Source organism: Talpa europaea, assembly GCF_964194135.1.
Source record: "Talpa europaea genome assembly, chromosome: 14".
Lineage (NCBI taxonomy): Eukaryota > Metazoa > Chordata > Mammalia > Eulipotyphla > Talpidae > Talpa > Talpa europaea.
Window position 1 is genome coordinate 81804704 of NC_140082.1, and position 10242 is coordinate 81814945.

Below are 10242 nucleotides of genomic sequence, written 5' to 3' on the forward strand. Positions count from 1 at the left end.
TTTTTCTATTCATGTCCTCCATCACTCTCAGGTAAGTCGCCTCGCACCCCTATACCTAACAGCACCCCCTCTTAGTCACTGACACAGCAGCCAGGTAGGTGTTAACGAGGAGCAGTGAGGAACAGCACACTTCTCTGATTCCTGGTTGTTGGGGACACACCTCTGGGAGGGTTTTCTACGCCAGAAGCTGCCTGACAGACTTTTGGAAAGGGAGGGCCTTGAACTGTTTAGGGATAACTAATTAACACAAGAACCCTGAGGTAAAAGCAGCACTTCTGACAGCCCGGAGAGAGCTTTATATGCCAGACTTCACCTAAACAGCAATAACATGCTTTGGGGAAGGCCAGGGTTTGTACTGGGAAAAGAGGGAGCCCGGAGTGAGCCAGAGCAGATGGAGGCTAATGGCACCCATGAGGCCTTTCAGCAACTCCTTGGGGAGCATCTGGGCGTTTTTTTCTGGGTGGGCGACCGAGAACCAGGCTGCAGGGAGCCTGAGAACCTGCTGGGGTCTCAGCGTGTGTGGTGAGCATGCACCCCTGGAAGTCAGCGCCACCACCTGCATGGCTTGAACAAGAGAAATGTGTGGCCTCTGCTGTGGGGGCCCAGGTGCTGGAGAGCTGGTGCTCCTGTGGGCCTGTAGGCCTCTCCCTGAGCCTCTGGTAGTTTACTGACAACCTTCCACATTCACATTCCTTCACTTGCAGAAGCATCACCCTGACCTCCACCCAGTTGTAACAGGGTGGTCCCCAGGAAAGGGGGAGGTTCCAGGTTCCCTGCCCCACCCAAGGGAGGGTGGAGCTGAGCAGGAAGAGAGAAGCTGAAGAAGAGACTGAGGAAGGAAGCAGGATGGAGCCAGAAGGAGACCTGGAGGAGGCGCATGGATCCTAGAGACACGTGAAGAAACTGTGCTTGTCTTTTGGTCGTGGACTGGGTGACACAGATGTGGGTGAGACCCGTGGGGAGGTGACAATGGCAGCTTTTATCTTGATGTTGGTTTTGCTCTTTTCCTTCCGGGCTTGTCCGGTTGTTTGTGACCCTTTTCTGTGGGTCCCCACTGGAAGATGCTTTAGACTTGTGGCAGGCCTTGGGGCCTTGCTCGGGGCCAATCCCATTTGGATGGAGTTTTACCCACGAGGGGACGGGTAACTTTGGGTGCTTGATTTAGAAACTAGATTCTTTGCCTTACCTGTATTGTTTCCTAGTTTTATTAAAGTTTCTTCCCATTAAAGTCTCCTATGTTTTGTGTTGATGCGGCGGATGGCAGAACCCATTTAGAATAGGCAGGTTTGCAGGGTTTGGGCTGCCCCTCTCCCTGTCCTATAACACAGTGAGCGAGGCTGAGTCCAAACTTCCCCTTTTTATAAGAAGACCAGTCAGGGTGTGTGGATCAGGGGCACACCCTAATCCAGAGTGACTCAAGTAATTACACCTGCCACCACCCTCCTTCCAAATAGGGTGCCATTTTGAGATCCTGGAGTGAGGATGTCTACACAGGAATTGTTGGGAGACATTTCAACCAAACTTGGTCGAGGAACAATCTGGAAGCCCCCTCCATCAGGAGAACCTGGACCAGGACTTAACCACACCCCTGCTCCAAGCAGCGCTGGAGAAGGAGCTATCAAACCTAAGTCTCAGGGTCAAGCAGCTTTTCTCTGGGAACTTCCCAGTTCTGGAAGTAAATAAGGATGTTGACAAAGAGGTATGTGTGGTGACGCCCATGTATTGCACAGGTGCCCTGGCCAGTGGACACTCGTTTCTTTCTCCAAGGCCAGAGTCTGTGGGGACAAAGGCATGGTCACAGAGGGCTGAACTGGGACAAGCCACTGAGCCTCAGTCTCTTCATCTTCAAACTGGGGAGAACAATGTTGACCTCACAAGCAAAGTGAAGACACTCCCAGGGAGGCACAGACATGATGTAGGTGACTGACTCACCAGCTCTTCAGTGATCTGATGGTGCAGGACATGCTGGCCCCTGCTGCCTCCCAGGTGCATGCAAGGTGACATCTGCTCAACCTGCACTTAGCTCTTGGGGCCTCCCTGCACAGGTGCCTACACCCGCCTCAGCCTGCTTTCCTTCCCTTACATAGCTCTGGTTCAGGGACCCTCTGATTACCCCATCTGACTGCAGAGGGACCCACAGTCCCTCCAGTCCCCCTACCCTGCTACTCCTGAAGACCCCACCCCAGGTCCTTCACAGGGCAAATGCTTTGTGTTAACCAATACTGGGGGACAAGCAGGGGGCCCCCTCATAACCAAGAAGGGATTGGACCTTTAGATTTTCTGTCCTTATGCTTATGTGCTCATCCTGGTCTTGCCTCCACCTTCGTTTCCTCCATCTAGAAGCTTCTTGGGGGCCAGCCCTCAACTGTCCTCTCTGGTATCACAGCCCAGACTGAAAGAGACCTCCCAGCCAGGGAAGGTTAGGACCACAGAGGCACAGCAGGCCATTCTGCTCCTCTCTCCCCGCAAAGTCCTCAGTCACGTGAGCCACTGGGTGGAGGTGGTAGATTGTTGGTGGCAGAGGGTACAGTAAAAGAAAGTCAGGTGTCTGGGGTACAGGCCAGAGGTGCCGGGTCTGGGAGAAGATTCACCAGAGACGGTGGGGAGCAGAACAGGCAGACTGACTGAAATACACTGCTGAGGGAAGCAGCGGGCGAGACAAGAGAGGTCTGCTGCATCATGTAGGTAGCTCCCTGGCCAGGGATCGAACTCGTGCTGCAGAGGCTGCAGATAGCTTCACAGTGCTGTGCTTAACCCCTTGCTCCACCAGGGAGGCCCTAGTGTAAGGATTTAATGGACTCCTTGCAGTGGAAGCCCAGGAAAAGTGGCTGCTCCACCCCTCCTTGTTGGCCACCAGGCATTATTAGCTCTACTTCTCCAACGAGCAAGGGAGCATCAGAGATAAGAACTTAGTTTACACAGCTGGTGGGGAGATGTTCAATGCTCTGCCCTCCCCCTAAAATGGATTTATTTGGAAGTTGTGGTCATGGTCCCTCCTCCTGCCCTGTCAGCTCCCAGCCCCCAGTGCCTTTGCACCCTCTCCTGATCCAACCCTCCTGAGCATGCAAAGGCATTGGGGCAGAGCCCTTGGGACTGCAAGTAGTTTCTGCCACCCAGCATCCAACCCCTTCTGATGACAGTGTCCTGCTACTCCTGGGGGGTCCAGTCACCCATTCACCTCCCCACCCCCACCCCAAGATTGACGTGGTGCTAACGCAAACAGCTTAGGCCCAGGACAGGTTACTGAGGCCTTTTTCTGGAATCACTGGGAAACGAAGGATCTATCTTATGTACACAGTTGTAAACAGAGATAACATTACTGGTCCTGGAGATGGCGGGCAGGCCAGATGTGTGATTTCCTGCCACTCTCCTGGCTGCCGAGAAGAGCACACCGGACACGCCCGGCAGCAGAGCTGGCTTCCTGGACGCTTGACCCTTCCGGCCCCTTGTTGCAAGGGCTGTGCAAAGTCCTGCATCAGAGTCCAGGTTTTTAACTTTGTTTCTTTTTCCTCAAGAGGATCTTCCCACCCCACTCAAAACTGCATAAGCTTCATGTCCCAGACTCAGATCTGAGCCTAGATGTTGGCGTGGGTTATAAAGGGTGCAGCGTTTTCTTCATCTGCTAAAGCAGAAGGTGCTGCAGGCGCTCAGATTCTCTTCCAAGGCCTTTGCCTTGTCTGGCTGTGTCCTCATGTGATCAAGTCAAACCCTCTGGACCAGGCTGAGCCTGGGTCAATGCTTAGACGATAGTGAAAGGTCTTCCTTAAAAATAGAAATTTGTGTTTTATCCTAAGATAGTAGAGCAGAAGGCAGGCAGCCATTCAAAATGCTTATATTTCCACTAAGGAATAAATTCAGGTCTTGATGTGGACTGAGGGATAACATAGCCCGGAAAGGACACCTGGGGGTGGGGGGTGCAGTGCTGGGCTGGCTGATGATAGCGTTCCCTCAGCACAAGTCGTGGGTGCCCCTAAGTGCCACTCTCATTGGCATACTAAGGCTGGTATACTAAGATGCCCATCTCTCATTACCATGGCCAAACCCTCATTTACCTTTACTTAGAGTTTTAAAATACATTGAAAACGGAGCTACCTCTGTGAGTTCATTTGCTGGGTGCTGAGCTGTGTCCCTAACTCATCACTAGGGCCAGAATTTTTGCCTTTTGGATCCTGTGCCCAGTGGTCTCCTGTGAAAATACAAGGTCACGGGCTGGTGGCACTGACCTGCTTCAAGCCTTGTGGGGCTACCCCATCTGAGCTAATCTAGGGATGGGGAGCTGGGAATATCCAGTAAGGCACTGGGGACCAGCCTCGGCGTTCATTGAGCGATTTTGTGAATCAGCTCTGGACACAGTAGAGCAAGTTGGGGTTGAAAATAGCCCAAGGCACCCACTTCTATGCAGGGAGAAGTTCTATAATTTATTGTCAGGCAGCAGATAGGAGGGGGCTTGAACCTTGAGGGTCTGATTGGGTAGAGGTTAACTCTGCCTTCTCTCACGTAGATGACATCAAGGGTCTGAGGGAGGGATCCCCTTTTCTTTCACCAGACTGAGAACTAGGTCCAGATGGAAATCCAGGAACATGCATCTAAATCAGCAGTACAGCATTATTGGGGTGTGTTTGTTTATAAATACCAAGTTCTTTCAAAATGAAATAAAAAAGTAAAGGAACTCACAAAATTGACATGTAATGGGGTAATACATTTTTTTAAGGATGACATTATATGAGTCTTCAAGCTTTAAATTTGCTCTGAATCTCCTCATGGGCAAAAAGGGAGACACCCTAAGTTTCATGATTCTCATTATAACACCTCACAATTTCCACCCCCAGGCCCTTTTCTCTTTACTCACCAATGACCGCAAACCTTCAGGGAGCACCTACTGTGTGCCAGACTCAGGGCAAGTGACAGAGGGCCCCATTCTCACGGGCTCCCAGCGCTTCCTAAACTGTTGCAGAGGCAGTTGTTGGTTTTGGTTTTTGTTTTTTTAATTTTTTTATTTTTTAGGTCATTGTCCATTTTTAAGCAACATTTATTTATTTATTTAAAGATTTATTTTCTTTTATTTATTTACTTATTTGTTTGTTTATACAAGCACTGGGTACAATCAGAAGCGTGGTAGGGCGAGAGAATTCACCAGAGCAGAGCAGAAAGCAGAGCAGGCAGAAGGACCAAGCACACTGCTGAGGGGAGCAGCGGGCGGCAGGAGAGGTCTGTGCGCCATGCGGGACCCTCGTCCGGTGGCCGGGGAGCAGCCCGGAATCGAACCAGCACTGCAGAGGCTGCGGGCAGCTTCGCAACCCAGCGCTCAACCGCTGCACCACCGGGGAGGCCCTTTTAAGCAATATTTAAAAATGGGGTAGTCCCCATAGAATTTCCTTCCCCAGTGCACCCGTGCACCATCACCTCAGTCCCCTGTGCTCCTCCCTCCCTCCCTCTGATCCCTCTCCCTTCCCCTCCCCTGCAGGATGTCTCTGGTTTATAATTGTCCGTTTTTACTTTGTTGTGTTTTGTACTTTTGTTTGTTTGTTTAGTGAAAGAAAAAGTTTATTGAGGAGAAAAGGAACAGAAATAAAGTGGGACTCCCAGGCCAGGGAAGCAGGCCAGGGAGGGGCAAGTAAGCCCTGTACTGTTATTATTTTTTTACACGGATGTCTTATTTGGTTCCCCTATATTCCTGCTATAAGTGAAACCATCCGATATATTTTTTCCTTCTGGCTTATTTCACTGATCATAATTCCTTCTAGCTCCATCCACGTTGCTGCAAGTAGCACGAGTTTGTGTTTTTTGAATGCTGAATAATATTCCATGGTGTATATGGACCACATCTTCTTGATCCAGTCATCTATTTTCGGGCATTTGGGTTGTTTCCGGGTTTTGATATGGTAAATAGTGCTGCAATACACATAGGGGTACAAGTGTTCTTTTAAATCAGTGTTTTTGTGTCCTTTGGGTAGATCCCCAGGAGTAGAATTGCTGGGTCGTATGGTAGCTCCATTTTCAGTAGACTGAGGAACCTCCAGACAGGCTTTCCATTGTGGCTGGACCAGTTTGCACTCCCACCAGCAATGTGGGAGAGTTCCTTTTTCACCACATCCTCCTCGCCAACATTTGTTGTTTGTTTTTTTTGTTTTTTTTGTTTTGATATGTGCCATTCTCATTGGTGTAAGGTGATATCTCAATGTGGTTCTGATTTGCATTTCCTTGATGATCAGGGATGTTGAATATTCTTTCATATGCCTGTTGACCCTTTGCATTTCCTCTCTGGAGAAATGTCTTTTAAGTTCTTCTGCCCATTTCTTGACTGGATTGTTTACTTTGTTTTTGTTGAGTCCTGTGAGTTTCTTTGTATATCTTTGTGATCAGTTGAATGGAGTGCAAAGATTTTTTTCCCAATCAGTGGGGTGTCTCTTGGTTTTGGTTAGTGTCTCTTGCTGTGCAGAAGCTTCTCAGTTTGATGTAATCCCAGGTGTTTATCTTTGCCTTAGCTTTCTTTGCTTTTGGGTGTTGCTTTCACAACAGGCAGTTCTGGTTGTGAAATCGCTTGAGTGAGTCACAGCACCTCACAAAATGGAAAAGAACAAAGAACACCAAACATGTGATGAGTTAGGGATGGCCTCTTTAAAGTGCATCTCAGCTGCCTGAGTCCCACTGCAAGGATGAAGCTGAGCACAATCATCCAAGTTTAAAAGCATCCTGCAGAGACCCAGACCCAGCACTGCCGGCACATGCTGCGGAGGCCCGGCAGAGGGAGCACGCGGGCTGCCCCGCCTCCAGGAGGGATCTTCTAAGTTTCCATTCTGGGTTCCTTGGGATTTCTCCTCAATTCTCTTAAGTAAACCCCAGTCAGGGTGGGGGCAGGTAAAGGGAGGGTGTAAAATTATTCCTCCCAGCCCCCATTGAAGTGGGTTTGAAGATGTGTTGGGTTTGGAGAGTAGGTTCCTTAGGTTCAAGCTGGGAAAATTTCACCAGAGCTCCCCTCTCGGCATCAAGCGAGTTTCTCCAGGAGACAGATACCTGAAGAAAAAGAACAGGGTAATATTAAAAAGGATATTCCAAAAATAATAACTCTTGAAAATAAAAACTATAGTAGAAATAATAGTTTAGAATATAAAGTTGGGCCTCCCTGGTGGCGCAGGTGGTTGAGCGCCACACTGTGAAGCTGTAGGCAGCCTCTGCGTTCGATCCTGGCCTGTGAGAATCCCGGCAGCAGACCTCTCCTGTCTCGCCCGCTGCTCCCCTCAGCAGTGTGTTTTGTCAGTCTGCCTGTTCTGTTCCCCACTCTGTCTCTGGTGAATTCTTTCATCCTCCCACCCATCTGGCCTGTACCCCAGCTCTTGTATAAATAAAAAAATAAATATTTAAAAAAAATATTAAGTTGAGAAAATCCTTCAGAAAGTGAAGCAATATTGAAGATGGAAAATAGGGGGGAAAATACAAGAAAATTAGGGGGCCAGTCCAGAAAGAACATGGCTTTCATATATCTCTTCTTATAAAGGCACTAATCACATCCATGGGGCCCCCTCTTCATAACATCATCACCTCCCACAGTCCCCTCTCCTAATACCATCGCATTTGAAGTTTGGGCTTCAATATATGAATTTGATAATGGGGGAGAAGATACAAATATTCAGACCATACTAGGTGGGGGAATTCATTGGTGGGTGCAATATTTTAGTATTGAGGAACTTCCAAGAAAGTAGTAATGATAAGGATTATAGATTTCTAAAAGCAGGAGGCAGAAACAAAGAATGAACACATTTTTTAAAGCTATTGCTGCATAATGCTACAGATACCCCACTCTGAACTCAACCCGCGGAGCTGAGTGTGCTTTTCCACCCACGTCTGCACTCACACAACATACTCAGTTTAGATCTGACTTCTTGCAGCTCTTTGTGCTTCCATTGGTTTAACTCTGTAAATTGAATGCCTTTTTTCTATACATATTTCACTAGTAAGTTTTTTGGCAATTTTTCTATAGCTTTTTTTTCCTATTGGGAGCTGGATGCCTTTTGTATATTAAGGATATTAACATATTGAATTAAATGGCTGATGCTGAGAACTATCATTGCATTGGGGAAAAAACAACCCCCCAAAAAAGGATACTAAAAGTTTGAAGGTGAAAAAGTGCCAATGTATTGAAAGTGCCAAGAACCATGCTTCTTTTCCCATGTGACTTAGATAAGACTAATGGAGCCCCCTAGTTTCCCTGTTTACTATGCCAGACACAGGCCCTCCCAATTCCCTTTCTTTGCCTCATAAATGGGACAGAGCCCCTCCCCCACTGGCCCATCAGAACAAAGTGCTTGTTAACCAAATTTTCACTGAGCTGCTCTTTCCAGGCCCCTGAATGAACTTTGGCCCATCCTCAGCCTGCAGCCTCACCAGCAGACAGCTCCTACAGCGAGCAGACTAGACTCTCTTAAAACATTTCTCTGATCTTCTTTCCAACCCCGCCACCTTTTCATCTCACTTCCTCACACTTGGCTCCTTCCAACCTGGTTTATTCTCTGCAAAAGCACCCCTCTTTCTGCCCAACACTTGAGATGCTTGCAGACCTTCTACTCAGACCTCTCCATTGTAATAATCCTTTCTCCCCTTGCAGTAATCCTTGTGAAATGGTCTCTCCATGCTAAGTCTGGTTTTGTTTGCTTGGTGTGCTGAATGGAAGAAACAACTATAAATGATCAGATAGTGGTTGTTTCAATTCATCTCTGCAGATTCTATTCTGACTTTCTTTCCCTAATCATACTTTTAAATGCTGACCCCTAGACTTGCCAAATTCACCAGCTGTGACAACGAATTTTGCAGCAGAAATACAGCTGGTGGCTGAAAGCTGAGTATTTGGCGTCAAGCACACCAGGATTTGAATTTGGGTGTTGCCGGTTTCCTCCTGGGTATCCCTGGAGGTCTCTGCAATTGAACCAACATATAATAAGCACCCTACTGGATGTAGACAGAGTTGAGCAATGGGAGTGGTAAGCAAAACAGACCTAGAGATGATAATTAGAGGCAAGAGGATTCTAGCAATAAAACAAGTAAATTCACTGGGAAGTGTGACAAGCAGGAGGATGACAGCAAGGAGGCTGTGCCTATCTCTACAGGAAGGCTGTGCTGGGAAGGTGTCTAAAATCTGAGGCTTAAAGATGCAGCCAAGCCAGCAGCCCAGAGAACATTCCTGGGAAGAGCCAGCGATGGGAGGTGCAGGTGTTTAAAAGCTAGAAAATGTGTGAAAACCTTCACACCATCTTGGACTTTGCCAAGATGAGGAATTTGACTCTAAGTGGGATGCAAAGTCATGGTTGAACGGGACTGAGAACTTGTGATTTTAATTCTTTGGTCAGATTTCACTGTCCATCCCAGTTAATGTTTCTATTCATTACTGAATTGTCTGCTCATGTGGTCTGCCCAATCATCTACTATGGTCTCACTGTCCCCTTACTGATGAGGTCTTTTTCAATAAAGGGTTTTATTTTGTGTGTGTGGTTTGATGTAATCATTACCCTCAGAATATCGTTTGCTTTATAATTTTGGGTTTTGTTTCTTTTTTAGTTGAAGTTTAAAACGGTTGTGTCCTCGTGTGTGAGGCAATTCGTCCATCCCTTTTAGCTTAAGAAGTTCTCCACCATCTGACACATAGAACATGTTTTTCCGTCCATGCTATTGTTCCATGTTCTGCATTCCTGGACTTTTCTTATTCTTGTGAGCAAGAGGGAACCAGCTCCTCCTCCGGTATGGTTTGCAAAGCCTCAGGATGCTGAAACCCGCTACCTAAAGGCTCCTTGCCCATCTTGGCCAATGCAGTCGACGCCCCTTCTCCGCTGGAGGCCTGGCGATGACCCCCACGGGGTCAAAGGCCCCTCCACAGGTGCAAAGCAGGGGCTGGGCGGAGGGCTGGGCGCTCGGGAAGGGAGGCGGTAAAAGCCTCAACAGCCCAGAGCAGAGGCAACACAGGCGCCAGCTGGTGCAGCGTAGCCGGGAGGCAAGCAGGGGCGGGGTCGGGTCCACCAGTTGGGCCTCCGCCCTCTCCCGCGCCCAGATCCCTGAGCCCCGCCCCGGGGCCCCGCTCCTAGTTAGTCCCGGGTTGACCCCGCAGCTCCGCGGGCCCCGCCCCAGTGCCCGCCCCCCCGCCGATCTCATTGGCTGCCTCGCGGGCCCGCCCCGGAGCCAGCTGATTTCCGCAGCCAATCAGCAGGCGCGGCGACGGCGTCGGCGGCCGCGTCGGATCCAGGGCGCCGAGGTACC